Source organism: Taudactylus pleione, unplaced genomic scaffold (genome assembly GCF_031769625.1).
Source record: "Taudactylus pleione unplaced genomic scaffold, aTauple2 ptg001356l, whole genome shotgun sequence".
Taxonomy (NCBI): Eukaryota; Metazoa; Chordata; class Amphibia; order Anura; family Myobatrachidae; genus Taudactylus; species Taudactylus pleione.
In genome coordinates, this window is record NW_028285756.1 from 106,348 (window position 1) to 118,675 (window position 12,328).

Here is a 12,328-nt window from a genome sequence, read left to right on the forward strand (position 1 = left end):
ACATAGTGGGCGTGCTCATGCCTTGCCGTGCGAGCAGCTGCCTAGACATCACTTAGCTGAATTTCCATACGCTGGGAGCGAGCAGCCGCAACTAGTGAGCGGGTATGAATCAGGCCCTATGTGTGACTTAGAATCAGAACCTTTGTGTTTATGTATGTGTGCTTGAAATAAAACATACATATTTATTAACTGCGTATTTTATTAGAAGTGTTAGCTGTAGTCTTAAATATGCATTTTAGTTACATCTTTAATTAAATATCGATATGGTTACTTTAACTTAGCCGTGAATTTAATTACGTAAATATAATTATGGCTGGCTGTTTGTATAAGTTGTGTGTTTAGAAATGGGTAAATGTATTAACTGCGTGCTAGCGAGGCATACAGCGGCATACACGTGTACTATTATCTACCGGCATGGCTTATGGTTATTTTAGGGCTAATGTGGATTGGTGCATTTTGTGTTGAAAAGGAAATAAGAAGGTATTAGATCACGGTACAGTCCGAGCATCCTTTACTTACATATTGGTAGCTAATTGCCCATTATGATTTTATAAAGGAATCTCAGGAAGTCCATTGGGACTTGCTTAGAACACAATACAGTCTCTTCAAGTTAATGCTTTTTTTTTTTATATAAACATATAAATAAATTATAGGCTTTACAACCGGAGCTACATTACAATCGTATTAATCTATGAATTAATTTTTTTTTTTTTTCATTCACTTGATTACTGATAACATTCTCGCTCACTTGCATAAAGCTACAATCAAATCTCATAAGCAATTTGCAAAGAAGCCATCCAGACAGAGAGCAGCACAGCAGGAAATCGATAATTACTGTATAATTTCCACTATTTAATATTATATACCTACCACAAAGGAATAGTGAGTGACCTAAACAGAAAGATAAATCATAAGGTAGGAAAAAAAACCTCTTTCTACACACAGGACAGGAGAATTACATTGTTGTAATGAACATTTCTTATTACACTACTGTGTGTTCAGAGTAAGATTTATAGGACTTCAGTTATTTTTATTATTTTAGAGTTTAAATCCACTTCTCCCACTTGGCAGGTCCACAGCTCCTCCCAAAATGACTCCTTCCTCCAGGTACAAAGTGCTCTTCTCCTGAACTTCCCTCTTAAGTTTTGGTTGCAGTCACCTGGATTGAAACATCGCTCCAATCAATTAACTACACTACGTAGACAAAAGTGATTGGACACTGACAGCAAATAGATAAATGAGATTTTATTGATGTTCGTACATTGTAGGTCCACCACGTGCAGTGACTACTGCAGACACCCTTCTTGGCAAAGTGTCCACAAGTTCCTGGTCAACAGCAGGTGGAATGTTTTGCCAATCCGCCTTAACCACTTACCTGGCAAAAATGTTTTCCAAAAATGCCCCCAATATTATATAAATAATAACTATTTAAACCTAAGTATATTTGTTTTAACAAATATGCATATTTGTAAACAAAATTGTACTTAATTAACAGCTATTGTTCACATAATGAATAAAAAAAACGGTATTCACTAATATATATATATATATATATATACATATATATACATAATGAGCGTTATGGTAAAACTTACCTTTGATAACTCTCTTTCTTCGAAGTCCATAGGGTCCACAGGGTTACCATGGGGTGTAGGTGGTGGATAAGGACCAGACACCAAATAGTTAAGCTTTTAACTGCCAGGATGCAATGGTCCCTCCCCACTAAATCCCGCCCCTGAGCCTGAGGCAAATCAATTTGTTAAGAAGCCCAAGGCAGGAGGAGGAGAGGAGACAAGGAAGACTGGTACACAGAAGAATCACACTCTCACATCAAAGAGATGGGAAACCGGTGACCAGGAAACCAACAAAGAGAAGCCAGGGGCATCAGGACAGGTGCTATGTGGACCCTATGGAAAGAAATAGAGTTAACAAAGGTAAGTTTTACCATAACTCTCATTTTCTTCTTAAGGGTCCTTAGGGATCCACAGGGATACCATGGGGATGTCCCGTAGCAATATTCAAGGGTGGGGACGCTCCTGAGCTGAGAGGAGTATCCTGCATCCAAATGAAGCATCCTGAGAGGCAAGACCACGTGGCCACCTTGCAAAGCTGTTCAGCTGAGGCACCACGGCGAGCTGCCCACGAGGGTCCCACAGAGCGAGTGGAATGAGCAGAGATGGTAGCCAGCACAGGAAGGCCCGTCTGTGTGTAAGCCTGTGAGATAGTCGTGCAAAGCCATCTGCCCCGAATCTGTTTGTTAGCTGGCCAGTCCTTCTTGTGGAATCCATAGAGTACAAATAGGGAATCAGTTCTTCGAAGAGAACTTGTATGGTCCACGTAGATCCTGAGAGCACGAACCACATCCAAGGAGGCATCACCTGCCAAGAGGTCTGGTGATTGGAAGGCCGGGACTATGAATTCCTCATTAATATGGAAATGACAAACAACCTTGGGAAGGAAGTCAGGACAAGTTTGAAGAACAGCCCTGTCCCAATGAAAGATCAGAAATGGGGAGCAACAGGAAAGCACCCCTAATTCTGACACCCTACGGGCGGATGCAAGAGCCAGAAGAAAGAGTCTTCACTGTGAGCCACTTGAGTTCCAAAGATCCAGGGATTCAAGCAGAAGGCCCTGAAGGGCCTGGAGAACCACTGACAAATCCCATGGTGCCACTGGAGGGATGAAGGGAGGTTGAATATGGAGGACACCCTGAAGGAAGGGGTGAACATCCATAATTGAAGCAATTCTGCACTGGAGTCCAAGGTCCAATCCTGCTTGAAGGAAGGCCAGGACTCTAGAGACCCTAAAAACTTGAGGGTCAAAACTTCTGGTAGCACACCACTTGAAGTAGGTGTGCCACACTCTGTGATAGATCCGGGCAGAGGTCGGCTTACGCGCTCTGCGCATATTCCGGACCACCGAGCTAGTAAATCCTTTGGACCTTAGGAGAGATGTCTCAAGAGCCAGACCATCAAAGACAAACAAGCCATGTCCGGATGTAGACATGGACCTTGAGACAACAGGTCTGGACATTGAGGAAGTAGGTGAGGAGCATCTATGGAGAGGCTGTGAAGATTGGTGTACCAATGTCATCTGGGCCACCAGCAGGACAGTGCCTCCATCTTGTTTTTACTTCCAAAGGACTCAAGGAAGAAGGGAGACCAGAAAGAATAGGTATGCCAGATGGAAGGTCCACTTCACCGACAAGTCATCTAGAAGGCTGCTTTGGTGTGCCTTGTTCTGGACCCGTACACTGGCAGCTTGCGATTGTGTTCATAGGCCATGAGGTCCAACTCTGGCAGGCCCCACTTTTCCACTAGGAGTTGAAAGACCTCTGGGTGGAGAGACCATTCCCCAGCATGCACGTCCTGACGACTGAGAAAGTCCGCTTCCCAGTTGAGAACTCCGGAATGACCATGGCGGAGATGGCCGGGAAGTTAGATCTTACTGGGAGCAGGCATGGGTAACTGAAGTGGTGGCAGGACACAGGTCTTTCTCATAGAGGAACAGGAGGTAGATGTGATGACTGTGATTATAAGGGAAAGGGAAACCCCAAGCACTGGTACCAATTAAAGTGAAGATATTAATGCGACAGGCTAAACTCCTACAATATTGAAAAGGTCATATAAAAGGGTAGGACATACCCAATAGTGTTCAAAGAAGGAGGTGCTCCCAAGAGAGCAAAATACACAGGAGAAGAGAACGGAAAAAAGTACTCTCGTTTTTTTGGGGCACAGTACAGCTGTCTATATCAGTAAAACATAACTTTTAATAGATACACGAAAAGCAAATAATTATCTAAAAAGGACTAACCACATAGAACGACATGAAAAACACACAGTGAAACCAAGCTAGAGAAATGGCATATAGCATCTTGAGATTTTTTCACCTGCAAGTCTCGAATATTATATTGTATGATTATCATATGACCACATGCGTGAACTCATTATTGCATCAATTCATGACACTATTGATTTATTATTGTTTGTTTATACTGTGAACCAATGCTATAGCCATTTCTCTAGCTTGGTTTCACTGTGTGTTTTTCATGTCGTTCTATGTGGTTAGTCCTTTTTAGATATCTATTAAAAGTTATGTTTTACTGATATAGACAGCTGTACTGTGCCCCAAAAAAACGAGAGTACTTTTTTCCATTCTCTTCTCCCGTGATGACTGTGATGTCAGGAGGAACCAATGAAGGAACCACTGAATATACTGGATCAGCTTAGACAAACGGTAAGGACCAATGTTGGCACTGGATAGTGACTGATGGTAGAACTTGATATTGATGGTTGATGAGAAGCGAGGTGAATGATAGGCATTGATGATCGGTATGAACCAATATTGGAACTTGAAAGGAATTGATGATAAGAGATGGTCGGTAGGAACCAATGTTGGTAGAAATCCAAGATGACTTTATTACAGATGATCAGTTTTAACCGATGTTGATAGGAATTTATGAAGACTTTATTAAAGATGCTCGGTAGGAACCGATGTAGATTGGAATTGATGAAAACTTTATTAAAGATGCTCGGTAGGAACCAATGTTGATATGAATCGATGTTGATTGAGATATAATTCCCAATGATGGTAACCAAACTCCAATGGTCTAACTTGGAGAGATAATTCCCGATGGCAAATCCAGACTGCAGCTGAAGAAATTAGAATAATTACCAATGGCAAATCCGGACTGTAACAATCAATGGTGGAGTTGACTGAAGAAGAAAATAATCGATTAGGATGGACTGTGCCATTCAGAATAGCAATGGAGGGAGCACAGCACAGGAACTGTTACTTCAGTGGAAGCGACATTGTACTGGCAGAGGAGTTCAGTCTGAGAAATAATTTATAGGGCTGGACTCCGGATGATAGGTCAGTGCAGTCAGCAGACATGCAGACCATGCTCTGAGTGGATAACTGGACTCATGTGACAGAGTCCAAGATGGCCATGCCCATGACCCGGCTCTAGGGGGAAGGTCGGCATATGGCCTGCATGCTGACAGGAGACAGAAGCCTGCATGGTGTGCAGGGATGCGAAGTATCATGTCTATGCCCAGCAACCATCCGGACGCAGCACATGAGCCGGGGTCTTCTCTGTGCCAACCAGGATAGACATCGCATAGGTAAATAGTGTGTTTCCACACTCCGGATTGTGGCAGAGGTGACCATTGGCCCATGTGAGAATGTGACACTTCTGCCATTGCTGACCGACTTCGAGTGCCTCCTTGGTAATTGATGTAGGCCAATGATGTGGCATTGTCAGACTGCCCTTGTACAAGCTTGCCCTGAAAAATGTCCTGAGCCAGAGTGAGGGCTCTGAATTTGGCTCAGAGTTCCAATACATTGATTGGAAGGGTCAACTCTACCGATGTCCAACGGCCTTGCAAGGAGTGTTAACCGATCACTGTTCCCCAGACCCAGAGGCTTGCTTCCATTGTAAGCTGTACCGACTCCGGGATCCAAAAGGGGCAACCCTTGGTTAAGTTGGACATCTGTAACCACCAGGAGAGGGACAGACAAACCTCTGGAGAGAGAATCATTGTCTGGTATCTGATCCAATGGGGCAAACTGTTCCATCTGGAGAGGATTAGGTGTTGCAGAGGCCTGGAATGGAACTGAGCGTACTCCACCATGTCAAAGGTGGATACTAAAGATCCATATCTGCATTGCTGAGTGAACTGAGACTCGGCAATTGTGGAATAATCTGATCACTCATTGTTTAAGTATGGAAATCTTGTCCGTTGTCAGGAAGATTCTCTGAGCTTGAGAATCCAAAAGAGCCCCCAGATGGACCATCCTTTGTGAAGGGTCCTGGGAGGACTTTTCCATTTGATTAACCAGCCGTGTCTCTGTAGGAAGGCAATGGTTATATGAAGATGTCATTGAAGAATGTGCTAAGCGTGCTAAGAGCAAGAGGTCATCTAGGTATGGTAGCAGCCTGACTCCTTCACAATGCAGGTGGGCTGCCATGACCATCCTAATTTTGGTAAAAACCCATGGAGCTGTTGAAAGTCCAAAGGGCAGAGCCTGATATTTGAATTGTTGATGTAGTACAGCAAACCTGAGATATTGCTGATGAGAGGCTGTTATAGGTACATGTAGGTAAGCATCCTGAATATCCAGAGATACCATAAAGTCCCCCGGCTCCATAGCTAGTACAATAGAGTGCAGGGTTCCCATCCAATATCTGGGCACCCTGATGAATTTGTTCAGAGATTTGAGGTAGAGGATAGGCCATTAAGACCCATTTGGTTTCTGCACCAACCATTCCCTCACTGCAATAGCGGAACTGGAACTATTACCCCCGCTTGCAGCAAGGAATGGCTTTCTGGATAAGCAGGGCCCTGCTTGAGTCTGATGGAGGGCCTGTGTAGAAACACTGGTGGGGTAGGCATCTTAGAAATGAGAGGGTGCACCCGTGAGAGATCTTGTACTCAAGTGTCTGTGGTGGTTTGATGCCAGCACTGGGCAAACTGAAGAAGTCGTCCTCCTAATCTGGGGTCCCCCAGGGGGAGGCCCGTCCCGTCAGACTGAAGGTTTGTGCTCAGATTTGGAAGCAGGACTTCGGATGGCCCAGGTCTGCTTGGTCCTGGACTTGGCAGCCCTTGCGGAAGCCGATCGCCAAGGAAAGGACTGGCCCTTAGGCTTTCCCTGGGGATGAAAGGACCTAAAGGATGTTGTCTGAGACTTTGCAGTAGTTGCTGAGGGCACAAAAACAGTCTTTGATGCTGCCAAAGTGGCTACAATCTTGTCTAGATCTGGGCCAAACAGCATCTCACCAGTGTAAGGTAATGATTCTAAGATCTTCTTAGAGTCTGAATCCGCCTTCCATGAACGTAGCCAAAGAATGCGGCAGGCAGACATTGATGTAGCCGTTGCTTTAGAGGGCAGGAAACTAGCAACCAAGCTTGCTTCTTTGATATAGGATCTCTTATGTGAGTTATATAAGACATCTGATCCTTAGAGGCCTCTAGATAGAAAGACTCTTCTAGGGCATCTGCCAAGCTCTCAATTGCTTTTGCCACCCAGGCAATAGCCATGGTTGGACGAGCAATGACTCCTGAAAGGGAATACACATATTTAAGGCCAGGTTTAAGCTTTCTATCCGTAGGGCCCTTTAATGAGGAAGCTGTAAGGATATGTACTGTGTAGCTTTTAATCAATCACGTAACATGGGAATCTACTGCTGGGGGAGCCTCCCATTTTGCACAATGAGCTGCAGGAAAAAGGTAACAATAGGTCAGGCATTTTTGGAGATGAAACCTCTTACCAAGCATCTGCCAAACTGCTGCCATGACTTTGGCTAGCTGATTAGAAGAGGAAACTCTGCTGAAGCCAATAGGGGGGAGAGCGGGTATTAAATTACCCTGGCCTGAGCTTAATGGAGGGTCCCAGAGAGGCTCTGGTCCACCACCTCCCCTCCATACCTATCAGAGGTAGCAGCCTGTGTCTCACCAGCCCAGCGCACGCTGCTGTGTGCTGGGCTGTGGTGGGACCAGGGAGGTGGAGCGCACTGCGCTTCTTCGCAGCACAGCAAATAAAATTTTTTTAAGAGGCAGGTACTAGGGCCCTGCACAGCTGTCTCCGACCCTGGTTCCAGGCACCCTACTAGTCAGAAGCTTTGTGAGGCGGCACTGGTTGCACATCACTAATTACGACCCTGAGCATGGTACACTCAGCCAAAAAGCGTACATATACACCAGAGGTTAGACAGTCAATATGTCAATTGGGACAAAAGGTCGACACACTAAAAGTCGACATGTAAGAAAGTCGACAGGTACAAATGGTGTTACAAAGGTCAAAAGGTCGACATGAAAATGGTGGACACAAAAAAGGAGGCTTAGGGTTAGGCACTTACCCCGACGGTTAGGGTTAGGCACTTACCCCAACGGTTAGGGATAGGCTCCAGGAGGGAGGGTTAGGCACTTACTGGAGGGTTAGGAACCAGTAGCAGGCCCGGCTCTAGGGGTGTTCGACTAGTGCGGTCGAACAGGGGCACCACCAATAGAGGGCGCAGCCCTCCCCAACATCCCGATTTCAATACTGTCCCACTGTTCCACGCCTCCAAACAATGTCACATAGGGGGCGTGACCTATGGTAATTAGGCCACACCCCTTAGTCATGCGCGATGTGTGAGCGCAGTCTGAAGAGCCACCACAGGGTGCTCTGACCCCTGGAGCCAGCCCTGACAAGAAGGGATGGTTAGGGTCAGCCACCTACCCCGACGGTTAGGGTTAGGCACCAGGAAGGAGAGTTAGGGTTAGGCACCAAGGGGAGGGTTAAGCTGCATACACACGTAAAGATTTTCTGTCCAACCATCCAACTAGTTGATTGGTTGGAACGAAAATCTGGTAACGTATGGCAGTAAATGATGATCAACAATTTGCTCCTAAATGCCAGAAAACAGATGAAAATGGACGCCAGACAAGTTTGTTAAATGTTTGATCTAAACTATATGTTCAATCAACAGTTTTTGTCCATTTTCCGTCATTTGGGAGCAAATTGCTGATTGTCATTTGCTTTCATCCCTTACCACATTTTCATTCCAACCAATCAAGAAGTTGGCTGGTTGGACAGAAAATCTTACGTGTGTATGCAGCTTTAGAGTTAGGATTAAGATTAAGCTAAAAAAAAAATAAAAAAAATGTGTTTACCATTTTTGTGTCGACCATTTTCATGTCAACCTTTTAACCCTGTCGACCTTCTTACATGTTGACCTTTTGTCCATATCGACTTTTTGTCCCAGTCGACCTATTGACTGTCTAACATCTGGTGTCTAGCTAGACACTGTCGACCTTTTTACTGTCTTTCTGTTAATCCACACTCCAAAGAGAGATAGAGAGAGAGAGAGAGAGAGAATGGGAGACAGAGAAAGAAAGAGAGATAGAGAGTGAGAGAGAGGAGGAGAACAAGAAAGAGAAAAAGAGAGAGAGGAGACCAATAAAAAGAGTGGACCTCATTCAGAGTCGGTCGTAAGCGGCCGCTCGGTCGTACGCCTAACGATCGAGAATCAGAAAAAAAAACAATCGCACGGCCGGGCGATCGCAACCAAAGTGACGCCCATACATGAACAAAGCACCTCCTCTAGCTAACGAATGATAGCAGTTAGCGATGGAGTCGATCATTGTCAATCGTTGTCAGTCGCTGTATGTTAATTTTCTTCTGATGGTTGTTACTGCTTGTGTTGTGTGCAAATTACTCCAAAAATTAACAAAAAAATGCATAGAATAAGCCATCCCCCTGAAATGTATTTATTCTTATTATTCGCTAATGCAAACGCAACTGAATCAATTACAAGCCAACTAGCAGTGTTATTAGCAACAACAAACGATTATTAGCTGCTTGCATTGTGTGGCACAAAATAGAAACATCAAACATAACATCAGTCACATTCACATACCCAACCTCAAGCTGTACGATCAGCCAGGCCTCAACCTGCTCGCAGAGTGACGTTTTACTACTTCCGGCCTTCTATGTCGGTCGTAGCAGGAAATTTATGTACGCCCCTGAAACGCCCTGCAAACAGTAAGGAACGCCTGCGTTTTTAGACCACCTCCCCCGTCAACACCCACAAACGGCCTTTCATGTCAATCAACTCTCGGAAGCCACTTCCAGCTCGTAAGCCGTACGATCGACAGCATTTTGGATCGCAAGGTCTCGTACGCACATGCGCAACTAACCGTACGCATCCGTGGTTTGGAAACATCGGATGCGTACAACTGAGCGGCCGCTTACGATTGACTCTGAATTGACTCTGAATGAGGTCCAGAGAGAGAGAGAGAGAGAGGAGTACGAGAGAGAGAGAGAGAGAGAGAGAGAGAGAGACAGGTTAGTAATATGGCTTGCTTGTTTATTCCCAGAAATACACATCACAGCTTTGCTTCCTCAGTTTCTTGCTGATGTATATTAGATGCTGCACTGGTTGAGTTCATTGGCAATTTGAAAAAAAAACATTCTCAGAGCTTCCCATTGCACGGATCCCAGAAGACTATCAATGTGTCATTTTTTTGCGCAGAGGAACGATTTGCCTGCTAAGCCGAACAAAATGTATTAAATTGAACCCCGCAATAACGCCAACATTTCTGGAAAATTTTTGAGACTTTCCAGAACTAAATGTACAATATATTTTGACCTTCTAAAGCTTTAATTATTTTAGTGGATATTGAGAAAGTTTTTCATTATCCTGTTTGTGTTCTACTTGTTATTTTTTATGAACTCACAGTCCATTTAAGTTCTCTAGGCAAGTGCATGCTTGTCTCTGTAAGAAGAAATTAGTTTCAATGTACTAAAAGGCCCTGGGAATATAAGAGCTTGGTTGGCTCCAATGGGACTCGTACGAGAATAACCCTCTTAGAACATTTTGTAAGGAAAGGTGTCCAAGTCTGGAAGATAGAATATAATGCAGAAATAGAGAAATTGAAAAAAATAGATATAAATTATAAATGTATTTCAAAGTTATGGCACTTTAGTGATACAGCACTATAGGTCAAGAGGAAACAGCTTAGCAGATACAATAAAATGTATACATTACAGCCAGTCAAACCTAAGGATGGCCATCGACGAGTATTTGGTACCATTGGCGGTTTAGATCAATGGCAAGAAGCCATCAGTGGAGGCAGCTGAAGATGGGAGTCAGCAGGCAGCGGACCAATCAGAAAATGAGGTGGGGCTTCACAGGTTGCATCAGGGGCGGAGCTAAGAGGGGTAGGTAAAAAACATTGCCGGGCTCTTTGCTATCAATTGCGTAGAGTCTTCAGATCTCCACCATAGATACCAAAACCTTCTATCATACAGGCTAATAATAAATACAAAAGAAGACAATCATATTATAACCAAAAGGGAGAGCTCTATGTAAAAGGCACACATCACATTCCAATATCATTTACAATATTACAATTCTATTCTACATAATAAAATAATTAATATTGATATTTAATACATTGAGTCTCAATGTACCCATCATATACTTTACAACAAAATTATTATTATCAATAGGTGTGTTGGGATCCAGAGCTTATTAACTTCACACTGCTGGGCACATACAGAACTGTGTAGCAGTGCGGTGCCCAGCAGTGGTGCTGGATGTAGTAGTCCCCCATACAATGGTACTGGTGGCGGTTAGTCGACACGTGATACAGCTTAACCAGTTTTCAGGTTTATTGAACCAGACAGAACAACAAGTAGCATAAGACACAGGGATATGACAGGTATAACTGTAGTATATAGAAGTAGCCTAGAGCTTTATGCTATCGCTGGGCATTGTAGAGCGTCAGGGGGTCTCAGCGGTAAATGCACTGGCGGATGTTAACAATATGTTCACACACTATAGTGATGGTGATAAAGGGGTCTTTGTACTAAGCCCTTGAGAAAGGTTAAAGAGGATGGAGTTAAAGTACCAACCAATCAGCTCCTAACTGTCACTTTACATTCTGTTTGAAAAATGACAGTTAGGAGCTGATTGGATGATAGTTTATCTCCGTCCTCTTTATCTCTCTCCAAGGCTTAGTACTTAGGTCCTGATTCAGACCCGCTCACAAATGCACAGCGCTTGCAAGCGGGTCGATGCTCCCCGACTGCGCATGCGACACTTCCTGCGTGTGCATGCGCGAGACTCCATTGCAACGGGTCTCGCTACAAGATGGGGTGGCTGTCAATGTTGATTGACAGCTCGCCCCATTTTGTACGCGGGGAAGGGGGCGTTTGTGGGCGGCCCTACTGACATTACTCGTGATGTCAGTAGTGGACTTCCTGCACTATTAGAGCAGGAAGTCCACTCGGGCTTGCGAGAGCTGAGACCCTACCACAGAGTCTCCTCGCAAGCCCGATGGTCGCGATAATCGCGACCATCGACAGGCCGCTCGCAGGAGCTTAGCAAGCGGCCTGGTGGGCAATAGAAAAAAATAAAAAATCCCCACCCTGATTCAGAGCGAGCACTCGCAAACAGCGAGCATCTCTGAATCAGGCCCTTAGACCCCCATAGTGGTACAGTATATGGGGGTGATTTAGCCTCAGACAGTATTGCTATTGCACCTGCTAACATGGTAGCAGCTGCGATAGCACTACTATGGTATTGCAGCAGGAGGCGTCACGCCTCCTGCTGCATTACTGATTCCAGCTGCGTCCATGGACGCAGCAACAGATCATCTGTGGGATCCTCGGCCGCCTGAGTGACCATTGGATCACTCATGCCGACTGCTGCAGGTTCACCAAAGAGGCCAGGAAAACTCTATCAGCTGACGGGGATCCTGGCCGACAACGTTGGCGACACGCCTCCATTTGGGGAAACGGAAGCTGTCGCCACCCCCTCCCCATCCAGAAACAGCAGCAT